Source organism: Nipponia nippon, unplaced genomic scaffold (assembly GCF_047370975.1).
Source record: "Nipponia nippon isolate SJK-2023a ecotype South Korea unplaced genomic scaffold, ASM4737097v1 scaffold_7, whole genome shotgun sequence".
In the NCBI taxonomy this organism is placed as follows: Eukaryota; Metazoa; Chordata; class Aves; order Pelecaniformes; family Threskiornithidae; genus Nipponia; species Nipponia nippon.
In genome coordinates, this window is record NW_028262391.1 from 36,981,781 (window position 1) to 37,006,062 (window position 24,282).

Below are 24,282 nucleotides of genomic sequence, written 5' to 3' on the forward strand. Positions count from 1 at the left end.
GTCCAACCTTTCTAGGCAAGAGCACAATCTAGACAAGATGGCCCAGCACCATGTTTCATAGGAAAAAACTCATTGTTCTTTTTATAATAGGACTTTTTAATGATTCATGATGAGAATTTTCTGGCAAGCCATCCTTTGAGGTAATTTTTAGTTTTCTAGACATCTAGATCAACTGATATTGACCAATAGCAGTTACTACTCTGAACTGGAAATTACTGAAAATGCTTACAGAACTTCCAAGTTACATGGCTCACTAATGTTTTCTAGATTGTTGACATAGAGATGACTTTTTTGGGCAGTCATGTTGACTGTGTGTGAGGGTGTCTCTGCATTTATTCCTAAAAACTTTCTGAGCTTGGTCATTCCAGAATAAATGTGATGGAGAACTAGAAATCTTAGATATTTCAGTTCTGTGAGTCCTAGGAAAATAAGCAATGGTTAGAAGAAAAAGCTTGTGTTCCACTGAGGGGGAAGGGTATAATGTAATCTCAGCCTTTATTAGAAATCAGGGAAGCCACATGAGCTATCAACCTTGGGGCAAAACTCTGCAGGAAAGGTGGCTTGATTAGTTTTGCTCCTCCAGAAACTGTTTGACTTGGTTTGGAGTCACATTCACCTAAAGCAAAAACTCCTATTACTGTGGGAAAACCCCACACAGGCAGCACAGAAACTGACCAGCTAATTTAGAAAACTTGCCTGTAAATAATGCTGTCAAATATTCATGCTGTTTTGGAAAAAGGACGAAAATATTTTGTCATGCCTTTCTCATCTGTATGTTCACAACTGGTTATTCACAAACAAGTTATAGTTTTGGAGAGTAAATTCCTCATTGGTGGTGTCAGAAAGTAGTTCACTGTCGTGAATCCTGTGCTGGTGCTGTTCGGTTATATCTGAGAAAGTTTATCTAGTCCAACCTCCTGCTCAGAGCAGGAGTGACTTTGCAGTTAGATGAGGTTGCTCAGGGCTTATCCAACTGAATTCAGCAAATCTCAGAAGCTGGAGATAACGTAGTCTCTTTGAGTGTCTATCCTAATGATTAAAAAATTTCTTCTAAGGCCTGCAAGACCCTTTCTGCAGGACTGCTACCTACCTACTTGGTCCTTAGCCTGCATTCCTGCATGGGGCTGTTGTATTCCAAGAGAGGTCCTTTTCTCTGTGAGGCTTCTGTTGTCCCATTTCCCTGGCTTGATGAGATCCCTTTGAATATAAACTGTTTCCATCCACAAGCAATTTGGCATCATCTGCAAACTTGCCGAAGGTACATTACACTGTGCAGGACATAAATGACATTGTTAGTTTTTGAACCACTTCACATTCCTCACCAGTTTCAATCCTAGTCAAACTTTGGCCTTCCCAGTTCCATTCCTGCTTGCTCAGATGAAATATCACTTGGATCTGTCATTTGGATATACGGCAAATTAGTGTGATTTGAAGAAGTACACATTGCATCAATCACTAGGATCTGCTAAGTTCCTACAGTGGGAAATGCATTTCTATTAAAGGAGCCTGGTAAAGACCAGGCATTTCATTTTCATTGTAGTTTGTCCACAGAATTCTATTAATTTTTGTATTCGTGTGACCTGTAAAAAGAATTTGGGGAGGTGGCATAGGTGTGCCTCTGAATGATCTCCTCATGGCCATGACTGACCATAATTTTGTACTTGGATCTGCAGCTTGGCACAGTACAGTATTACATATCTTCAAGGTTTCTGTTTCTGCCGACACGTAATCTGGGAAGCTTTGAATCCAAATCAGACTTGCTTGTTACCTCAAAAGCATATGGCTAAATAGAACTGTCTTTTAATATTCAAAAGGCCACATATTCTGGCTCAAATTTTTTTTTAACATTTTTTCCTTAAGAGTTCTTGTCACCTAATTATGTATGTCCTTGATAAGAAGGAAGATATTCTTTATGGGCATTAAATATTCTCTAAGCCTCATGCTTTTGAGGTGAAGATAGCAGCCAGAGTCCAATATGTTGCAGGGGTGTATTTGATCACATTCTACTTCACTAGTTAAAAGTTCTGGAGGGGATTTGGGTTTAAGCAGCCCAACCCATGATCAGAAGTTGAAAAGTATTCTATCCAAGTATGATGTAGCATATATGTATTCAGAAGAGTTAATGTATATTAAGCTCAGAGACAAAAGCTATACATTAGCTTTCTGTAGACAGGTTTTAATCTTTCACGTACTGTTTGGGTACTCTGACTTTTAAGTCTGTTCAGAAAAATGTCACAGCATGATGTTACATCAGAAAACCATTTTTCATTGTCCTTTCTACTTGCTATTTTTCTACTTAGCAAATCTAAGAATTTAAACTTTTGTTTTCTCATTTCTCACTTTTTCATATTTTCTTTTTAATTTTTAAAATTTTCTTGTAATATGTAGTATTTAACTAGATTAGAAGGGGGAAAGGGATAAAACCAAGCTTGCCAGAGATAAGCCTGGGGGCAACACGCCAGTGTTTGAGGGATGGTGTGCTAGCAAGGTCCTTCGGTCTGCCATCTTGGTGGAGGTAGGGGATGGAGATCCATGCAGCAGCAAAGACACAAAGGTTATGGATGTGTTAGAAACCACAGAAGTACCTGAGAATGGTCATGTAGGAATCAGGGCTTCTCCCTGCAAAAAGGTGCCAGGATCAATAGCCCAACTGAAGTGCATCTACACCAATGCATGCAGCATGGGCAACAAACAGGAGGAGCTGGAAGCCATTGTGCAGCAGGAAAACTGTGACATAGTTGCTGTCATGGAAACATGGTGAGATAACTTGCAGAACTGGAGTGCTGCAATGGATGGCTATGAACTCTTCAGAAGGGATAGGCAAGGAAGGAGAGGTGGCGGGGTAGACTTGAATGTTAGGAAGCATTTTGATTGTCTAGACCTTAATGATGGTGACGATAGGGTTGAGTGGTTATGGGTAAGAATCAGGGGGAAGGCCAACAAGGCCGATATTATGGTGGGAGTCTGTTATAGACCACCCAACCAGGATGAAGAGGCAGACGAAATATTCTATAAGAAGCTGAGAGAAGTCTCATGATCACTAGCCCCTGTTCTCGTGGGGGACTTCTGGAAATACCATACAGTGGAGAGGAAACAATCTAGGAGGCTCCTGGAGGGTGTGGAAGATAACTTCCTGACACAGCTGGTGAGGGAGCCAGCTAGGGAATGTGCCCTGCTAGACCTGTTTGTGAACAGTGAAGGACTGGTGGGTGATGTGGCGGTTGGAGGCTGTCTTGGGCATAGTGATCACAAAATGATAGGTTTTGATTCTTGCAGAAGTAAGGAGGGGGGGGTCAGCAGAACTGCTACCTTGGACTTCGGAGATCAGACTTTGGCCTGCTTAGACTGGTTGACAGAGTCCCTTGGGAGGCAGCCCTGAAGGACAAAGGAGTCCAGGAAGGCTGGACAGTCTTCAAGAAGGAAATCTTAAAGGCTCAGGAGCAGGCCATCCCTATGTGCCAAAAGACGAGCTGGTGGGGGAGAAGACCGGCCTGGCTGAACAGAGAGCTTTGGCTGGAACTCAGGAAAAAAAGGAGAGTTTATGATCTTTGGATAAAGGGGCAGGCAACTCAGGAGGACTACAAGGATGTCGTGAGGTTAAGCAGAGAGAAAATTAGAAGGGCCAAAGCCCAACTAGGACTTAATCTGGCTACTGCCATAAAAGACAATAAAAAGTGTTTCTACAAATACATTATCAACAAAAGGAGAACTAAGGAGAATCTCCATCCTTTACTGGATGTGGGGGGAAACATAGTGACAAAGGATGAGGAAAAGGATGAGGTACTTAATGCCTTCTTTGCCTTAGTCTTTAATAGTAAGACCAGCTGTTCTCCAGGTACCCAGCCCCCTGAGCTGGAACACAGGGACAGGAAGAAGAATGAAGCCCCTGTAATGCAAGGGGAAGTTGTTAGCAACCTGCTACACCACTTAGACACACAAAAGCCTCTGAGGCTGGATGGGATCCACTGATTAGGGTACTGAGGGAGCTGGTGGAAGTGCTCATCAAGCCACTTTCCATCATTTATCAGCAGTCCTGGCTAACTGGGGAGTTCCCAGTTGACTGGAAGTTAGCAAATGTGATTCCCATCTACAAGAAGGGCTGGAAGGAGGATCCAGGGAACTACAGGCCTGTCATTCTAACCTTGGTGCTGAGGAAGGTTATGGAGCAGATCGTCTTGAATGCCATCACACAGTGCATACAGGACAACCAGGTGATCAGGCCCAGTCAGCATGGGTTTATGAAAGGCAGGTCCTGCTTGACTAACCTGATCTCCTTCTATGACAAGGTGGCCCACTTAGTGGATGAAGGAAAGGCTATGGATGTTGTCTACCTGGGCTTTAGTAAAGCCTTTGACACTGTTTCCCACAGCATTCTGCTGGAGAAACTGGCTGCTTATGGCTTGGATGGGCATACACTTTGCTGGGTAAGAAACTGGCTGGATTGCAGGGCCCAAAGAGTTGCGGTGAATGGAGTTAAATCCAGTTGGTGGCCAATCACAGGTGGTGTTCCCCAGGGCTCAGTACTGGAGCCAGTTCTGTTTAATATCTTTATCAATGATCTGGACAAGGGGATTGAGTACACCCTCAGTAAGTTTGCAGATGACACTAAGTTGGGCAGGAGTGTCGATCTGACGGAGCGAGGAAGGCTCTACAGAGGGATCTGGACAGGCTGGATCGATGGGCTGAGACCAACTGTATGAGGTTCAACAAGGCCCAAGGGCTGGGTCCTGCACTTGGGTCACAACAATCCCATGCAATGCTACAGGCTTGGGGAAGAGTGGCTCGAGAGCTGCCTTGCAGAAAAGGACCTGGAGGTGCTGGTCAACAGCCGGCTGAATATGAGCCGGCAGTGTGCCTAGGTGGCCGAGAAGGCCAATAGCATCCTGGCTTGCATCAGAAATAGTGTGGCCAGCAGGGCTAGGGAGGCGATAGTGCCCCTGTACTCGGCACTGGTGAGGCCGCACCTCAAATACTGTGTTCAGTTTTGGGCCCCTCCCTACAGGAAGGACATGGAGGTGCTAGAGCGTGTCCAAAGAAGGGCAGCGAAGTTGGTGAAGGGTCTAGAGCACAAGTCTTATGAGGAGCGGCTGGGGGAGCTGGGGTTGTTTAGCCTGGAGAAGAGGAGGCTGAAGGGAGACCTTATTGCTTCCTACAACTACCTGAAAGGAGGTTGTAGTGAGGTGGGTGTTGGTCTCTTCTCCCAGGTTGTTATCTAGATATTAGGAAAAACATCTTCACCGAAAGGGTTGTCAAGCATTGGCACAGGCTGCCCAGGCAAGTGGTTGAGTTCCCATCCTTGGAGGTATTTAAAAGACATGTAGACATGGCGCTTAGGGACATGGTTTAGTGGTGGACTTGGCAGTGCTAGGTTGACGGTTGGACTTGATGATCTTAAAGGTCTTTTCCAACCTAAATGATTCTATGATTTGCTTATGTCTGTTGATATGTGTTTGCAAGGAACTACTTCCTCCTTTCTTACCTTCTCATTCAGGTCAGATTTAAATAGCCAATCACTAATTTAGCACAAGACAGGTGGTTCTTTGAGTTAACTCACCCAGTAGCACATTTATGCCTTCATAGGTGATTATACTCAATATTTATTTGAGAACTATTAATACTAAAATTATTTTTGTGCACTGATCTAAAAACAGAAAAATTTTCAAAACCATATTATTCTTTCTGTATTTATACCAAAGCATCCTTCTGGCATGCTGTCAAAATTTTCTTTGAAGAAAATATTTTGAAAAGGCAACTGCTTAGTGTCTTTGGAGGCACTAACATGAATAGAACAGTTAAGCCTCTTATTTTTATGAAATAGAGTATCCTCAGAGCTCTTGCAGTAATGATCTTAGATTAGGTGAAAGCCTAAAGTAGACAAGGAATGAATGCTTTTAGACACTGTTCCATCAAATGGCTAAACATTGTAATACATTTATCCTAAAAATGTCATTAGAATACCTAATAAGATATTGTAGTTTATGCCTGCTTATGATTGTTTGCATGGATTTTGGTAGGCCTGTTAACACACTTAGACAAGTGCTCATATATAACACTTGCAGAATTGAGGCAGTAGTTATACGAAAAATCAATATACTACGCTAAGATATTGAAAAATAGGATTTTCAATAGTAAGAATTTAAGCTATTGAGCTTGCTGGGTAAGGCTCCAAGTGCAGTCCTCATTACTTTGTTTGCCAGGTTTTTCACTTTGTAATATATGCTTGTAGAAACTTGTGACAATTGCTCTAGCTCTGTATGTAAATTTATTTTACTGTTTGAGAGGTTTTGTTTTTGTGAGTGTTTGTGTGTTTTTTGGGGGTGGTTTTTGTTCTTTGGTTGGTTTTCTTTATGAAAGGAGGTAGGAATGTAACGAGTCCCATGGCTTGATCCATTCAGGATCCTTTTGTAGCAAATTTTACTGATTCTGCAGCCTGTAATAGCAGCTTCTTCTGCAAACAGCACGGTGTCTGTAAACTCAGGGGCATAGAACAGAAATAACAAGTATAGCAACAGAGATCACAGTATTATTAATACTGTAAAATACAGTAGTGCTGTAGTGCTAACCAAGAGTAAGGCCCTATTGAGTGGAGACATGTTCAAAGTGAAACATGAATTATCACCTGAAGTCCGTTCTAGTCCCTAACTTCTGTGACCAGTGCTGAGTGCTTTGGTAACTGCAGTCAGTGCTGTAAAGCATACTGTGGTGGAACTACTTGTGGACTTCAGAATTTTAGATTTTCTTTTCCTACACCTTTTTATCCAATAACAGCACTGTGCGTTGGCTCTAAGTTTGCATTTATAATGATTGTACAAATTTAGCGTATGAAAATTAAGGTATTCTCAAAACTTTAAGCTGCAGGCATAATACACATGTATTACTTGAGGTTATTCTGTAATTGGTTGCAGAAGTTATTATTTATAGTACTGTGTTAGTGGAAAAATTACATGTTGCTCTTCTGAAACAACAAAGATCTGTTTGTGTTTATTAGTAGCTGTTCATAAACAAGCAATGATCTAAACTCATTCTGTATCAGGATGTAGTGATCTCACATATTCAGTAGTCCATGGGCAATCATATTCATGCAGTAATATGCCTGAACCAGAATTTTGAATTGTTTTTGCCATCTCCAGTTTTAGCTTTAATTTCTTGTGGCCATGGGCAGTAGCTTGAAAATTTTTCTATTGGAGAATGCTAATCTTTGATAAATGCCATGTCATGGATAAGTACTTCCACATTAATTCAAAGCATATATATCTCATTTCCATGCAATTAAATGATACTTAGATCCTAATAAGTGATACCTTGCTGAGGTTTTTTTTTCCTTTCATAGTGCATGTATCTGTTTTCAGTGAAGCTGTTAAATAACTGGGATTTCATACTGATTTAGTCTGAATAGTATTTAATTAAAATGCAGTTTGTGATAGGACTTGTCTTGGCTGCCATTGAGATTTTTTTTTTAAGTGCTCTGTTTGTTAAGGCACTTGGCAAAAATGTGGAAGAAATGTTTCCTGTCCCACAGAGTCTATAAAACAAATGTCTAATCCAAATTCCCTTGAAATTCGTGAAAAATAATCTCTTTTCTGGTTAGTTATTTATATAAGAGGTTTCATGTTGTTTTCAGATGTTGTATTAAAATAAAAAAAGTTATATTTAAAGGTGATAGAAACTAAAGTCTGTTATCTCCTCAACATTATGCCTTTATTGAACTTCGGAGAAAATGTCCAACTCTGTACTGCGATCCTAGAGATTTCATCTGGGTTACTAGATTCTTGGCACATTGATATTCAATATATTTGCAAGATGGTAGGTATGTAGAAGTGTCTACTTACAACTTTAAGCCGATGTGTTTTGAATAGTTTAAAACATCTGTAAGAATACTAGGAATTAGCAAGAATGTCGACATTCTGAAAAGAACAAAAATCAACTGTTTGTAAGTAAGGCTTGAAATAGCTAGCTGGACATCCATTGGTATTGGTGACTCAATATTTTGTAGCTTTCTGATATACTAAACTTATTTCTTTACAATGTTAGGAAGGAATTAAAATAAAAAGTTGTGCTATGTGTCGATCTGGTAAAGATGCTGACACAAGAATTTGGTTTTAGGCTATGCCAGGTAGGTAATATGGTTCAGCTGGAGGTACCACTTTGGATCACTTTCTCATCTCTTTTTTTTTTTTTTTTTTTGGGGGGTGTGTGTGTGTGTGTTTGGTGGTTGTTGCTGTTGTTTAAAACTACTGTTGTCTTAAAACCGGTGCAAGAAACTTTTACGTGAAGTCACACTGAGGAGACCGCATATCACTACAGTGGCAAATAAAATTATGCTTAGTACATACCAACTACTGAGTCACTGAAGTTTAGCAGCAGTCTGTTATAACTTGAAATAGAAGCATATTGTGGGATGAACAATACCAGATAATACTTTATAAAAATACTTCTAGGGTAGAGAGTATTCTAAACTAAAGGCATTTTGTATTTTTGAGGTTTGACTGTTCTGACACATGGTGCTACTGCCAGAGGAATCTGATAAGCCTGCTCAAGGTTTTTTCTTATCTGTTACTTGACCACCTTCATCTTTTCTTATATATACCAGTGCTAACCAGGATTATTGTATGTCTCCATATGTTCAGTTCTATGGTATAGACAGGCAGTGATGCATTGTCGTTTGGATTTGCAGAGCTTGGTGGAATCTTATGCTGGCTGCAGGAGATGGCAGGCACACCAGTTTGATTCCTAGTTTACTGAATGGAAAAATAGATGGTTGTGTTTTTTTCTTTTTATCTCAAATGTTACAGTGTCTTAAATATGAAGTACTAAATCTACTAATTCGAGTTATTTGTAGATATAACAAAGGCTGTGAGTTGTTGGGGGAAAGAGGGATTCTTCTGACTCTTAATTTTTGTCCCGAAGATGTGAGCTAGCTCTTGCTGAAATTGGTAAGAGTATACTTATTTTACCAGGCATTGAGCTGAGTTCTAACCACACTCTTAGCTTGGACAGCTCAGCAACAGAATTTTCAAAGTAGCCTGTCCTATAATTCTGAAATGTGAGTTCTGCTAACATTGCTTACCTGTTTCTTGCTCATGTTGCCCAGTGTGCTCTGCATGTTCCACAAGCAGGCCAGCTGTTTATCATCAAGCTGTCACAGAGCACACTGTGGCCAGGACCCCACAGTGGTTACTAAACGTGTGATATTTTTGGTATGCACATGTACCAGCTAAAGCCTCTACACACCTCATGAAACAGGCATCAAGTAAACAAATTAATTTACAGGGAGCAGTCAGAGGTGTGAGCAGAATCTGGGTTTCCCATCTATAGAATTCTGCTACCACAGTTTGAGTGGTGTCACTGAGGGAGGACTATCAGACTCAGTCCTATCGTTTGTACTCTTACAGTGTGAGGGTGGTGCTTATACAAGCAGCTCCAGTAATGCTGCAGAATTTGTCTTTAATTTTTACATCAGGTCTGTGGCTACTGCTCATACGTAAACTGCATAGAAAAAAGGTTAACAATTCAGAGGTCTGGATAGTCTCATTTTTTGGGGAAAAATTGTTATTTTTTGAGTTGGTGTGGCAAACAATTCCAGTTAAAGTGAGGTTGGTTGTATTTTCCTTTTAAATAGCAATAAAAGAATAAAAACGTAAATTTAAACAGCTTCCTGACTTGCTCACCAGTCATTTCTCAGAAAATATTCCTAAGGCTGTTTTAGCTTTCATAATCTTCTCATGATAGCATTCCAAATATTGCTTCTTTTTAATCTGCTTGCATATATGAAGCCTGGACAAAGTCAAAATATGTTCTTTATCAGTTATGTTTATACAATTTTTAATGTCTGTATTCACTATAACCCAAAATAAAATAACTGTTTCTGAATTTAGCATTTAAGGATGGATTAATTTAGGATAGAAACTGTTGTGATGTTCTTGCTTAAGAAAATTCTTTCTACATCCAACAACCTCCTAAATTTCCTTCCAAAAGAAATCTAGATTGAAGCAAAAGAATAATGTCCATGAAACAGTTTAAAATGAATGCTTCCCTGGACTGGGACAAAGGAAATTCAGCTTTCTTTTTTTTCATTTGAATAAGGCCCTCCTGCTCAGATTTCATCTCTGTATGATTTTCAGATGTCTTTATGTACACATCTAATTCTGTGTGTGTGTGTGTGTGTGTCTCATTCTCTTTCAGTTTGTGCAGTGAATTTGCAGAATTCTACAAATCCTGTGGAACTAAGGTGAGTGGAATGTTGCCTTTATAGATTTTGGATAACGTGAAGAATAATTGGACATGCTGTCTCCAAAGCCCATTGTTCAAACCAGCAGATGGTGCTATGCAGCATCTTATGACTCCACATATCAACTAGAGTAATTTTTGAACCAGAAAACTACTTAAAGTTTCTAGTGCAATTCCTGAGCTGAAACAAATGTTTGTGGAATTAAGTAGTGATTTCCTTTAAGTCTGGGGGACTATTTTACTGGGTATGTTTTCAGTCTTTAGATGTTAACATATGCCATGTATTGTTTTGGTTTTTTCCTGATGGAATCAGGGATACCCAACCACACTTAACCCAACTGTAACTGTTCATGGCACTTAGTAAAGGTTTGAATTTTCTGACAGAATAACTAATAAAACTTTCATATTAAGAGCTAAAAAGGTTTAGAAGAGAAAGAAATTCTGGGAACTGTAAGTAAAAACAGCAGCTACGCCTTTTATTTATGGAATACAGATGAGGCAAAGTTTGGTTTTTTTTCTTTCAACAATAACCCTAGCTGTGTGAATAGTACAAAACAGTTGAAATATTCAGTTATATACTGCATACTTACTGAGGACCTAAAAAGTATGCAGCGAGGTAATGCACTCTGGATGTATCTTTTAGATAAAAACTATGTGTAACAAATGAAATGATCTTGTATTGAGTTTTAAATTGCAATGTAGCTGTACATTGCTCTGAGAGTCAGTTATTTAAAAAAAGGGTTAAATGAAAATTCTGATGCAAGAATCAAATATGGAGCATTTGAATTGTAAATAAGATTGTTCCAAGGTTTCAATTTGTTGTATTAGTCGGTGACAAGTACAACATTTTTAATGCATGCCATAAGATTAGTCTACCCAAAGTAAACAAGCAGTAGTCTGTGTGCATCTCCAGCAATTGGTTAGGGTTATATGTATGCGGCTTTGTTTCTGATAATGGATTCAAGTTCAACATAAATAAAAACAGTGTACATTAAGGAGGATAAATATCTAATTGCCATAATCTGCATCTAGAATTGAATGGATGTAAACATGGTAACCATAGAAAACAATTCCTCAGAACAGAAAGGAGCTAGTTGGGTGATTATTAGCAAAGTATCTGTACTTCTTTTGTCTACAAAGCCTTTCCTCTTCAAAGATGGAAACTACAATTTTTAGGACACTTTTTTGAAATCATAGTATTTGAGCTTTTTAAATATGAGATGTAATTGTATTTTGTGGGCTATATATATTTTGTGGCACTGTAGTAAAATACATCCTTGTGGATTGTAAGATCAGTAGAGAGCAGATGTACGCTGTTAAAACTTTTGGTATAATTTAAAATAGTTTTCGCATGCAGAATTCAATTTTAGTTCAGAAATTGTATTGCTTTTGACCTTAACACTTTAAAGAATGAAATAATATTTTTATATCAATATGCCTGAACAAGGTACAAATAATATTTTATATTTTTTGGTTATAAGCAATGTTTAAAAATGTACTGTACTTGCTTAGTTTGAAAAAGAATGCAGAGTATTTGCTTTCAAAGTGCATGATATAGGCCCAAGCGGAGTTATGTTTTTGCAGAGCACCCTGATTATTGAAACTTATATCTAACAAAATTCAAAACTTAATAGGGTGAGCTGTTTGTAGGTGAATATATTGGTTTAGAAAACTACTAGGAAAATGTGACTTTGATTTGAATAACATGGATTGTTTTCCCAAGAACCAGGGTTTTTCTAGGTAACTGGATAATACATTTAAGTAGCTGCCTTCACCTGTTTACTTATTAAAAAAAAAAAAAGCTGTTTGACAAAATTTTTCACTGATTTTTTTTTAAATGTTAGCTTATACTGAAACTTATTTGTCTTTCAGTAAATGTACTGAAATATATTTCTGTCTTTTAAAATGTGGGAGTCTTAGATTTACATTGAAACATGTAAGACTTTGAAACTAAATGTCTTGTGTATTGAAAATAATAAATGATTGTATTATGGACAAGTTACCAAAGACAAGTATGGATTTGAAAAGACAGTTAAGTACAGTGACAATGTTCAGACTTAGTATCTTCATGTCAGTGCTTTAATTGTCTCTTACGAAGCTGATATTTTTTTTAAAGGAAATCTATCATTTAAACAGATATTTCAGAATTTGAAGCCTCTTTTTGAAATTACTGTAAAATTGTGATATTCATCACAAGTTTTAAGTTTAAAAGCTTCTAAAAGAAAAAAATGCTGACAATTGGTAGTTAAGTTACTTTTGTTGGCTGAGTTATATTTCTGCATAATTAAGTGCTTGATTTTAAAAAATTAGCAGTAGGTTTGCAGTATTAGTGCTGTGAGATTAATGGATGAAAAATTGTAGCTAGGAGCTAAGAATTAGTATCACATCTTCAACATTGTAGTAATACAGATAAAAATGTATTTCTAGTATATTAATATAAGCCTGCTTACACTGGACTGGAAAAATATACTTGCTGTCCACACAAAATTAAATTTGTCCATAGGGAGTGTTAAATCTTGTAAAGACTTCATTGCATTTATAAATAAGAGCTATATTTCTAATGTTTCTTTTAGGGGAAAGTAAACTGTCTTGTATAAGGCAAACTTTTTAGTATCATCTTTAAAATATTAATATTTCAGGAATATGTATAATTAACTTGTAAATGTAAATTATTATTTTTTTGTGATAAACTGTGGTCTAATTTCTTCATGTATTTCCAATTTAATATCCTGAAAATCAGTATTGAAATGACTAACTTGCTTGTCCTTGAACTCATTGAGTTACTACACTTCATCTCACTTCATCATTTAATTTGTATGGTTTCCAAATCGTAGTGATTATCATCTATTAGTACCCCTGGTGACAGAGGGCAGGACACTGTTGTATCAGAGTTAATAAAGCAGAAACACAAGCCTAATTACTATGGGAGGTAAGCCATGCTGGCAAGATTTACCTTTCACATAAGGTCTATATGTGGTTAATACTTACAAATAAGGATGGATAGATAGGCATTTCTGTGTGTCTGTTTCTTTCTCAGGTTGAAATAATTTTTGTATTACAATTTTTGATATATTATCGTTTTTTGTAGGCTTCTGTGCATATATTACTGTAATAGTTTTCAAATGCTTTATGTTCAATTTTGAATACTTAGCTATACGTGGAAGCTTTCATCTGAGTTAACGTAAATGATTATGCAAATATAGCATAGATGCTCTCAGACATTGCTTCTACCTCTGCAAATTTATATTAAAAAGTATGCGTACTGTATATATTGGCTTAAGATTTATTCAAAACTGGTCTGTGCATAACAAACTGAAAATACTTGTCGTGATAGTATTAAATATAATGTGTACAGAATATTAAACATGATTTTGTATGGATTCTTTATAGAGGGGTCTGCATATGTATATATTTATACACAAGTATGTGCATGCACATATATGTAGAGAAATCAGTGTTGCAAACACTTTATTTTGCTGCCACTGTCTCATCACTCATCACTCAAATATAGCGTTGGCCCACAGTTTTAATAAATCATAGTGATCTTAAAGATGAAATGGTTTAATCGGATACTTCAAATCTCTATAGTTAATACACATGTTTTTAAAGAGAAATAAATCTCACACCTGTAAATATAGGTGTATTTAATTTGCTGGGTATTATGTGAGTCTGGAAAGTTTTAAGTCTTTGTCCAAGTGGTATTTATGATGAATTGTTCTGAAGTGATGTAGTCTTTATTCAATAAAAAGAAATACACACAAGTTTTTACACTATGAGATTGAAAAATGTTACGGTAGTTTATACAAGACTTTATATAAAATGGTTTATTGATTGACTGTATGTCAATTTTAATTTAAGCTTTATGATTCAATCTGTGTCTATTTTTAATTTAAGTGGATTACATTCCGTAAAGATCCTTTTACTGTATTGACTTGGATGTACCATATTATTAGGTACTATGAGTTCAGCTTCTACAAATCTGTTAATACATAAAACCATAAGAAGCCTCTTATGTTCAAACCAGGTTAGAGTGAAGACGTCAGATTAATATTTGATCATGTAGAAGTGCCCTTAATCAGATTTACTTATTTCTCAGAGTGTTTCTGCAATTATCATAATTGTTGTGCTAAATATGTTTGTCTTTATATCTGGCTTTGGGCATAATCTTCTCTCTTGAAACCCTCTCATTGTGGGACTCAGATTCCTGCACAAAACCCAATTAATATTAAGATGACAGTCCCTGATGAGTTCCCAAGGAGCCAGCAGCTGAGCAGACTCTGTAACGTTCTTAAGTACAGACTACTTGAATGATCAAGAGCATCTGAGGGAGACATACGATTCAATAATCCCTTTCTCAGGAAAGTCAAGAGTCCTGTGAGATAAGAGTGAAATCAAAGGAACACATCAGAAAGAAAATGACTGGTATAGTCTTGTAGTGTCTCTATTAAAATGCAAAAGTTATGGATTTTTTTAGGGGTGATGGGAACCTTTTCTGTTTTATTGATTTCTTTTTATAGTTTGATGATTTCTGTAAGATTATCTTAAAAGCTTAAAGAAAAAAGAGACTTCATCAAAAGGTATTTTGTGTGACAGGAGCATACATACTTTTTGTTTCCATTATATTAACCAATACAGCACATTTCAGTGGTTCTTGTTTTTGAGACTGAAACTTATGCACTTTATGTATATGATATATTTGTTGTGGTTTTTATTTTGATGGTGACCCACAAGTGATAAATAGGCCACATGTGACTTACTCTGTAAGAATTGTTCCTTGAAAATATGGAGTTGCAGAAAAGCAATACTATTTACTGTTTTTTGTATGCATCAAAATGGCAACACTTGGTCTTTTCTGATATCCTCTTCTATGGCCTAATATCAACAACTAAATTTACTGTCTGATGGTAGCATGCTAACCTATTGATTTGTAATCAGAAATTGGTTTCCTGTCACTTTAAAAGGGAAGCACTAAGGGGCAGTAAAAACAAGCCTGTCTGTTCTAGATGGAGCTCTGGTTCAGGCTCCATGCTGTACATTTTCTTTTAAAGAGTTCACGTTTTTTTAAAAAGAAGATTCTACAGTTAGACTGAAAAGGCCTGTTCCTTTTTATTTTATGTTATTGTGCAGGGTTTGTCTGTTTAAATTGCTTTTGAAGTCCTTCTTAACAAATTTCCATAATTAAGATTGATTTTTTTTTTTTTAATGATTAAATGGCTGAAGCTGATATTTCTAGAAGTAAAAAACACAAAACCAAACAAAACATCTAAATGCTGGTAAGTGTTCTTTCACTATAGATTTACATCATTAACAAAGTTTCATTGTCTGAAACTTGTGAAACAGTAAGATGGTAAACATTACTAAGTGATCAAAAATGCTCTTCTGTTTCAAAAATGTTCTTCTATATCTTTGTTAGTGTTCCTGCATTGTCCCTTAAGTTTGTCTTATGTATTTCACTGAATAGATTTATTCAAATAGTTACATAAAGATTTGTTTCAAAACCAGTAAGACTATAATGGAATGCAACACAGGCGCTTTCTAAATGCAGATTTTTAAGTCTTACTCATCTTCTGGTTTTAGTTCAGTTTATTGTATACTATGGTAAACTTTGCAGCTGAGGACATTATCCTAAGAAAGTCTAATATTACATTAGAAGTATGACCTGCCAACATAAGCTTTTTTGTTCATTTTCCCATGCCAAACTAGACTAAATTATGAAGGATGTGGAATAAAATGTGCCTTCTAGTTTTCTTCTACCTAATTAATATTCAAAAGAATCAAAGAGGAAAAAATGAATACCTAAATCATACATATGTATATGCCTTCTGAGCCTTATAATAAAGGCAAAATAACCCCTTACTTGGTTAAAATCCAACTTAAGAGTCAACATACAAAGGTGACTGCTGTATAATATTAGACATATCTGTATTATGTGGGCATGTTACTGCTCCACCAGAATCTCTCAATAGTAATTATTATGCCAAGCACCCTGTTGGCACAATTACACTAAAGCTCTAATTAGTAGCAGTAAGATTAGAACCCCTACATGTTAAATCTGTAGAAGCAAAGCTGAGTGAAGGATTTAAAACAGTTTCAAAACATTGTATTGTCTTTATTACAGTCTTTATATTTCAGTAAAGAAGGGTTTTCTATAAAACGCACTTAAAATAATCTGGTCCTGTCACTAAAAATAGGAAAGATAAGGTAATTGCAGTCAAACCTCAGTACTCTGCTTCTATCTAGGTACTTTATATCTGAAGTGACAAATCCAGTGAACTCTAGTGGAAGTTATACATGTCAAAGTTTTTCCTTCGATGAACTGATGTTTTTTGGATGGATAAAAGCTTTTCCTGATGCCTTCAGTTAGTTCTTAGTGACCATTGAGTGTTCTGTACTGTAACTTTCTGGCATGGGGCAAGTCTTATGTCAGAACTTTATTGGTAGCTAAACATGATCCTTGTTAATTCACGCCTTTCTCAATTTCACTCTTCACTGTTCTTTCTGTAAAGTAATGAAAACACAAAGTTCATTGTCCAGCTATAGCTTTATGGACAGTACACAAACACTGGGCAATGCTAGTCTGAATCTGTTCCCTTAGCAGGGAAGAAACAGTTAGAAGCCAGTACAATGTTGAAGGATTGATTTCACTATTTTAAAAGTTGTGGTCTTACCACCTGTCCAATAAAAAGGAGATTTTAGCAGTTTTGAAATGACTGATGATGCATCTTCATCTAGATTTAATATCTGCTGAAATAGATTTAAAAATATCTGCTTCTGTATAACACTTTGTGTATACTAGAAGATCTTCCCCCCGCAATGTTGGATCTTAGGTACAGTATATTCAAGTAATGCATCAACAATTCACTCTTAGAATAAAAAGAGATTTTTTTTTTTTTTTCCTCTGTTTCTGGTTCTTAGTATACTTTGTGTTTGAGGGGAAGAAGCTGCTATTTTCTGGATTCTCTGTTTTAGGAATAACTTTTTTAGCTGTACTGAATTGTAATAATGATTCCTCTCATCAATTTAATTTATTCTTACTTATAGCATATGCCAACTTCTCACTGAGAAAATGATTGTATGATTGCTTTGTTTTAATGTTTATTGATTGTATAGTGCCGCTACCATTAATGAAGAAAGCTGGATGCAAAGCTAACTGAACTCGGTAAATATATTCCTAGTGGTTCCAGTAAGATTTAAATTATGCCTACAGTGGAAACAGACTTTATGGAGTTCTCCTCAGGCTTCTCCTGAGGGGGCGAGGACACCTTTTGTGGTTCTCATCTAGGTTACTTTAGAGGCAGAGTTATAAGCAAAGCGGGAAGGCGGGGATCCAGGAATTAATTTTATGAGGGATTTTGCGCTTCAGCCCTTTAAGTTTTAGGATGCTCTTTATTAGTGTTCCACATCTCACTAACTTGGTCTGACAAAAAAAGCATAAAGACAAAATTGGGAGAGAAGAGGTTGCCTACATTTAAAGGCTTCTCCTACTGTGTTTTTACAGAGTAGAAGAGGTAGTCTTACATGACAGTGCTATTGTGTTTTGTCAGCCTGGGAAGAGACATTAAGGTATTTTTCAGTATAGCTTCAGGCTGCTTCAGTGACTTGTGCTGCTGCAGAAAGCAGCACAGTCTCCATTACATTGCACTAACTCTACTCAGACAGCCTCGTATAATCAATCTAGTTAAATACCTTTCTTTGTAAATGCCTAGCTGTTGAGGGCACAGGTGAAAATCATCAGTACTCCAAAGGTATTGGGTTTTTATATGCATTATTCAGACTTAATTTATATACAGTCATTGCTATCTATAATATGCGGCAGAATCAAGAGCCTGCTGTCTTAGTTTCAATATTTACCCTGATTTTTTTTTTCCATTTTTAGTCGCAACTTCAGGGAAGAAACCTTGTAATGAAAAATGAAAGTTATTTATGAATAATAAAATAGCTGTCACGAAATAACAAGTTTTATGATTTTAAAGAATTTAAAAATTGTTGAAGTTCATGTTTCTGTCATTGTTAGTACCATTAAATGCATATTAGCATGGTCATTTTTGTTTAATGGAAACAAATAACAGTTAATCTTATTGGGAGGTTAAGTGGGTTTACTCTGTAAAGGGCAAATCCCAGATGAATGTTTTCTTTTTTAAAGAATAGCTTTAGTCACTGACAGATGGTCTCTGTCTGAGTCTCCCTGTAGACAGATACAGTTTCTTTTTACACGTTTATGAAAGTTGTAGATACAGATATTCAGTAATATGCTGTTGTGTAGGACAAAGAGCAAGCCTGGTGGATTGATAGGATTAGATTTCAGAACAGTGACATATGGTTGGTTTACCAAAGTGGACAAAATTTGAAAGGAGGGGAAAAAAAAAAACCAAACCCTATCTACAGTTACAGCTACTCACATAATGGAAGAATTTATATTTGCCAATTGCCTCTTACAAAAGATAGTATGGTAGCTCTTGTTTAACTCGTGCTTAGAGTTGGGTCTATCATTATTATGCCCTGATTGTGTGCATTTCTGGCTTTCAGATAACTCTACAAACAAATTGCCATGTGATCTTAAGTGCAGAAAACCAGTAATGCCATAATTTAGAATATTGATAATTTGGTCCCTGACCCTAACCAATCAGATATCAATATCACTTACATCTGTACTGAAAATTTCTTTTTATAAATATGACTAACAGCCTCCATAATCCTGCATGGTAAGCCTGCATTTATTTACCTACATGTGAAGTTATAACATCATTATAACCTTATTCAAATAACTATACAACATATTTAGTGGTAATTTGTCACACTAAAATTATTCATAGGTGTCTTGAGTAAGTCTGGTTATATTTATGTGTTATGCCATACCGTGTTTTTTGGCAATGGGTTTGCTAGATTTCATAGATTTACTGTGTCTGCTTTTTTTATGACTGACATAGCAATAACCAGATTGCAAGAATATTTATGTTGTTTGTGGCTTAGCAAGATAATTAAAGGATATAAATTAATCAAGTGCAATTAATTAGAAACTTTATGTTCACAGCAGTCCTTCTTTGCATGTATAATTTATATGTATTGATTTCCTGGCTTTCATTAGCCTATGAGATAACAGCAAAAATGCATTAGAGAAGAAAATGTACAATTAGCGTGAGAGTGAACCCTGGCATAATTGATAGATCAGCACATGTTTGGGGCAAATATAAAGCTTTGTTAACTGTCATAAGCAGTTAGAATTGATAAGTGGTATTTCACTACATATCTCTCAGCTGATTAATGGTGTTTTTAAAGAGTCCTCTTAATGGGAAGCTGATAGGTTGGTTGAATTTACATTTTAATCAGAGTATTTATGATGGAGGCAGCCATAAGAAATTCATTGGCACAGTGGTAAGGACCTTCCCCTGAGGGATTTGGGGGAAGAGAAAGCATTTTAATATGGCTACTCACCTTCTCCTTCTTTGTGTGACCTGGTCAGTGCATAGTAAGGGCAAGCTTATTTGCTATCAACTAATAACTTACTGTCATTAAGGAGCATTTCAGTTTCTAATGTGCTAAGTAGTAAGGTAAAATGAGAATGATAACCTAGAGAATACTTGCAAACTTATTCAGGAAAGAGTAGTTCTGTTATCAACAGAAATAATCTGTAACAACTACTTGTGGATCCTTACTGTGTGAGCTGCTGTGTTTTAGTTATAGTTTTGTTTAAACAACACATTTCTTTTATACCTGTTGGCCCTTCTACGGTAGTAGAACTCTTGATCGAAACTAGTCTCTGATTATCTGTTGAACAAGGATTTAGAGTAGGTAGGTACATTGGAATAGCCTCAGCCAATTTACAAGTGGGGCTTATGATTCATTGTTCAGGTGTCCTTTGTTAGAACAACTGTCTTTATATTGCTTTAAAAAGAACCCACATTTTGTTACTTGCAGATACTTCATTGCTTGAAACTAGAAGCTTTCATATAAAAATGTTTTCAAGTCATAGTTTCTATTTTAGTTTATTTTCTGATTTATAAATATATGTATACATGCACACTGTGATTTAATAAAAATATCTAGCTAATGCACATATCATTCTCATTATACCAAGCTTCTGTCTAGAAAATACGCAGTTTGTCTTACCTAGTTAAACTAGTCGCTCATATGGAACAGGAGAGCTAGACAACAAAGTGTCTTGCTTTACTGTTTTTATTGACATGTCTTAGAAGTGAATAGGCTCATGCATCACTTTCTATCTTGATGAATACTATTTGATATTCTTTTGTATACCTGTTCCACAAAATGAGCAATAGCTGGGTTTATTTTGTACGTAGTATGTGAAATAAGGTTTTGTAATTTAGTATTTGTTTTTTTGTTTTTAACACTGCTAAATTAGAGTAACTGATTGATAAAACTAATTCATAGTATATTAAATATTTGGTATAAAAAAGGAAATGACATCTAACAATGCAAAGACATTCAACACCCCAATCTAAAAATGATAGCTTATTTGTATGACATATTAGCCATATCAGATAAGAATCTTAGGCCATATATAGACACGTTAGGTTTGCATTATAAATGTCTTAGTTATTCAGAGTTCATTAGCTTCCTTTTTTTTCACAACTCAAAGTAAATGAAAGTTGGATGGGTTTTGCTATTCAGTAGCAGTACCTACGCAGCATCACCAAGTGAGTTTCATAGACAGCATGGAAATGGCTTATTCCTTTAGAAAGAAGGAGACAAAATGATTATTATATCACTTATTATTTTAATGCAGAAATGAGAGTTTCCAACATCTGTAATTTAGATAGATTGCCACCTCAATGCAAAGTTGTCTTTTGTATTGTGTCCTTACTTGCTCAATTCACATTGTGCTTGTTGCTTTACACAGCGTCTTAGGTTGGTTTTGTTGGCATTGCAAAAGTGAGAACTATTGTTTCATCTCTCTGGTGGCCACCAGGGAAGAAGAATATCAAGCACTGTCTAGAAATTAATTCCCCCTTTTTTTTTTTTATTTCCAGCAACTAGAAATATAAAGTTTTAGATTTTTTCTTTTTAGATTTTAGATTTTAAATATAAAGTACTTTGTTATAATTTGGAATGAATAACCTTTCTAAATTAAAGTGGCTTGACTGTAATCGTGCAGGCTTCTTTGTTCACAATCAGGAAAATGAATGCATTTGAGAGAGAGATCTAAACAGTACTGATGTGACCTATGCTTGCTGTCATTTGAACTAGAGAGGTTTCTTGTACTGGAACAATTCCCTTTCCCTCACCTCTTTGCCATTTTCTCTGATACATTCCATGCCCTTGTACCCATTAGTGGCTGGTACCAGTCTGAAATGGCAGGTGGTTGCTCGCTCAGATTTTTGTATACTAGCCCTTTTCTTGCATGCTTACTACTTGCCAGTTCTTGAGGGTCTAGGCAGCTCCTCTGCCATCCCTTGGTGGAAGCAGGCCTGTGCAATGATTGCCTAAGCCCATTCATAGTGGCCCCAAGAAAGACTCTTTCTGGAAGACCACATGCTGGAGACTCTCGTTTCCCCTTCTTTCCTCTTAAGAAACATTCTGCACATGGAATTTGTGGACCACCTTGTATGTATACCTTGTAGTGTATAATTGCATGCTTCATACTGAGAACTCGCTTCCAAATGAACAAGATTTATATGTAAAAGTTACTATGGTAGATAAACTTGCAGGTAAAAGATATTTAAATCTGTCTATACGTAATTCTAAAATGAGTGAAATGAAAAAACTAAGTTATGGAATCTTACATGAAATAATAAATAAATGTTTCCTTGCTTCTCAGTTTACTTTGAAAGTCAGATATAAAATGGTTGTTGCATAGCATGTATGTTGAATATGTAATGATGTAGTCTTGTTTGTTATGGTATGCTCCGTGATCTGGGCAAAATATGGAAAATACCTATAATTGCCACGAAGTTGTTACATATGTACTCCAGCATTTTTAACTGAAAGATTGGGCATTTTCATTTTATAATGGTTCGGGTTCTCTCCAGTTTAATGCCAAGAACTCTCTGGGAGTGAAAATGTGACAGTATTCCAATAGAAAAGATGGAGTGGCAGTGGTGTGATAAGGATGTGGTATGTAAGTTGTTGATGTGAATGTATTAAATTAGTTTATATTCACCAGGAGAAGAGCTACTTGAGCAAGGTATTACTTCCTACTAACCACTATAAATTCTCCAGTCAATGGGAGCATGCCCAGGATTTTACATGAGATTCTTTTTTGTAGTAGGATCCCTGTTGCTGGCTGACTCAAGAGCAGCTTTATTCAGAACCTTATACTGTAAAAGCAGCTTGAGAGTGCTGCACTAGGCAGTTTGTTAGGTATGGGATATTGCAAACAGTACCTGAAGAGATATCTACCTGAATGTGATGGCTATGTTGCGTATGTTGGTGGTTTTCTTTGCGCAGACCAAAATTAGCTAAAATCTGTCTCCTATGCGGTAAATAGCAGCCTAATACTAATTTCTGAGAGGCAGGACATTGTTCTAAAAGTTCTACTGGAATTTCAGTGTAGAATATGCTTCTGCTATGCCCTCTGCAAATAAAAATATTTTGCCTAGAATTAGCCATCCAGTTTAATAACTTACTTAGATGCTGGCTTCCTCACAATTTTTGTCTAAAGTCTGTGTTCTTTCTAAAACAAAAGATAATGAAAGCTTGTTTCTGATCAAAGCTGCTTCCTGCACCTTTTATTTTTCTGATAACTGATTTAACTTCACAGGTTAATGGGAGTAATGAGGATAGAACAACTCCATTGCTCAGGAAAACTGGCCATTTATTCTGAAAGTGGGACACACCCAATCTTTTTGTAATACAGAACTTGGTAAGTGACAAAGCAGTAAATCTAATTGGCCTGACTGACTGATTGAGCCAAACTTTCTGAGGTTCTGGAAGAGAAGGAAAAAAACCAACCAAAAAACCCAAAACCAAACATGCAAAAGAGAAAAGTATGTCCTTACGTGCAATGGAAAGGGATGTGGTATTTCACAAAAACAGAAATATTAAGATGCACACTCAAAAAAAAGAAGTCATCGTTACTATTAGCTTTTTGTAAACAACCCTCTTCTGATGCTGATTAGTTTTATAGATCCTGGTGAGATTGCTGGCAGTGGGCTCATGCTTTTATTTCTGCATACTAAGCTTCACTTTAACACCACTTGGCCATTTTCATCACACATGAGAGCAATCAAACATTTTGTTTGAAAACTATAAAATGAAATACAAAGTTTTTCTATAGTTTGGATGTGTATGAAATGCATTGTCATGAGACAAAAATAGCAAAGTATCCATGTATATTTAGCTTATGTTTGTCTCCTCGTGATTAGTTCCGGTTCACAATGGAAAGTAAGTGGACAGCACTTACTTGAAATATTTGAGTGTGAACTTAATCCCATTAAGTAAGGTTCTTAATTCATCAGGGTATCTGTGAGTGCTTCAGTATGTGACTGTTACTTGAATGTGTTTGAGGAGGTTATGAAATTTTGGGCTTCAGTGAACATTACAGCATTGGAATTCAAGTGTTGAATGCTTTATATAAAATTGTAATGTTTCAAAGAAAATTGTCAAATATTGTGCAAGTTAGGACTGTGTGTTGTGCCCTTTAATGTAAATATCATTAAATTTTAATTTTTTATAGAATATGTTGAACATGACTGTGAAAGAAGACAATATAAAAATCTGCTTCTGCAAAGGTGAAATCCAAAATAATATATTTGCCTTTGGATGATGAACTCAAATTTTGATGAAATATCCACAAAATGCTTGGCTATCCTTATCAGATGTGGTAATTACATCTTAATTTCTTTTTTGATACGGTCATTCCTCTTTAATAAGGAGGGAAATTTTTTTAGCAACAGCTTTGTCTGGCTTCCTTTTATTATGTTTCCATCTATTTTTGTTCCTGGATTGCACCTGCTCAGTAGTTATCTAATCTTTCTTAGAAGTTTACACTCTGAAGTAAAAGCTTTGAAGTTTACACTGATTTGTGTTTTATGACAGAAGAGATATGTATGGATCCTTCTTTTGCAGTGTTAAAGCTATTATGCACCTGGTGAAAAG

General features: G+C 36.3%; 1 long non-coding RNA gene across 1 annotated transcript in view; it reads left to right on the plus strand.

Annotated features, from left to right (window-relative positions):
• LOC148051011 (uncharacterized) overlaps positions 1 to 24,069 on the plus strand; it is a 35,917-nt gene extending 11,848 nt beyond the window's left edge. Inside the window, exons 3-5 of the long non-coding RNA XR_015700280.1 lie at positions 10,183 to 10,228; positions 22,946 to 23,047; positions 23,861 to 24,069. This is a non-coding gene — a long non-coding RNA (uncharacterized LOC148051011). The remainder of the gene's footprint in view (positions 1 to 10,182; positions 10,229 to 22,945; positions 23,048 to 23,860) is intronic.
• The last annotated feature ends 213 nt before the right edge of the window (positions 24,070 to 24,282 follow it).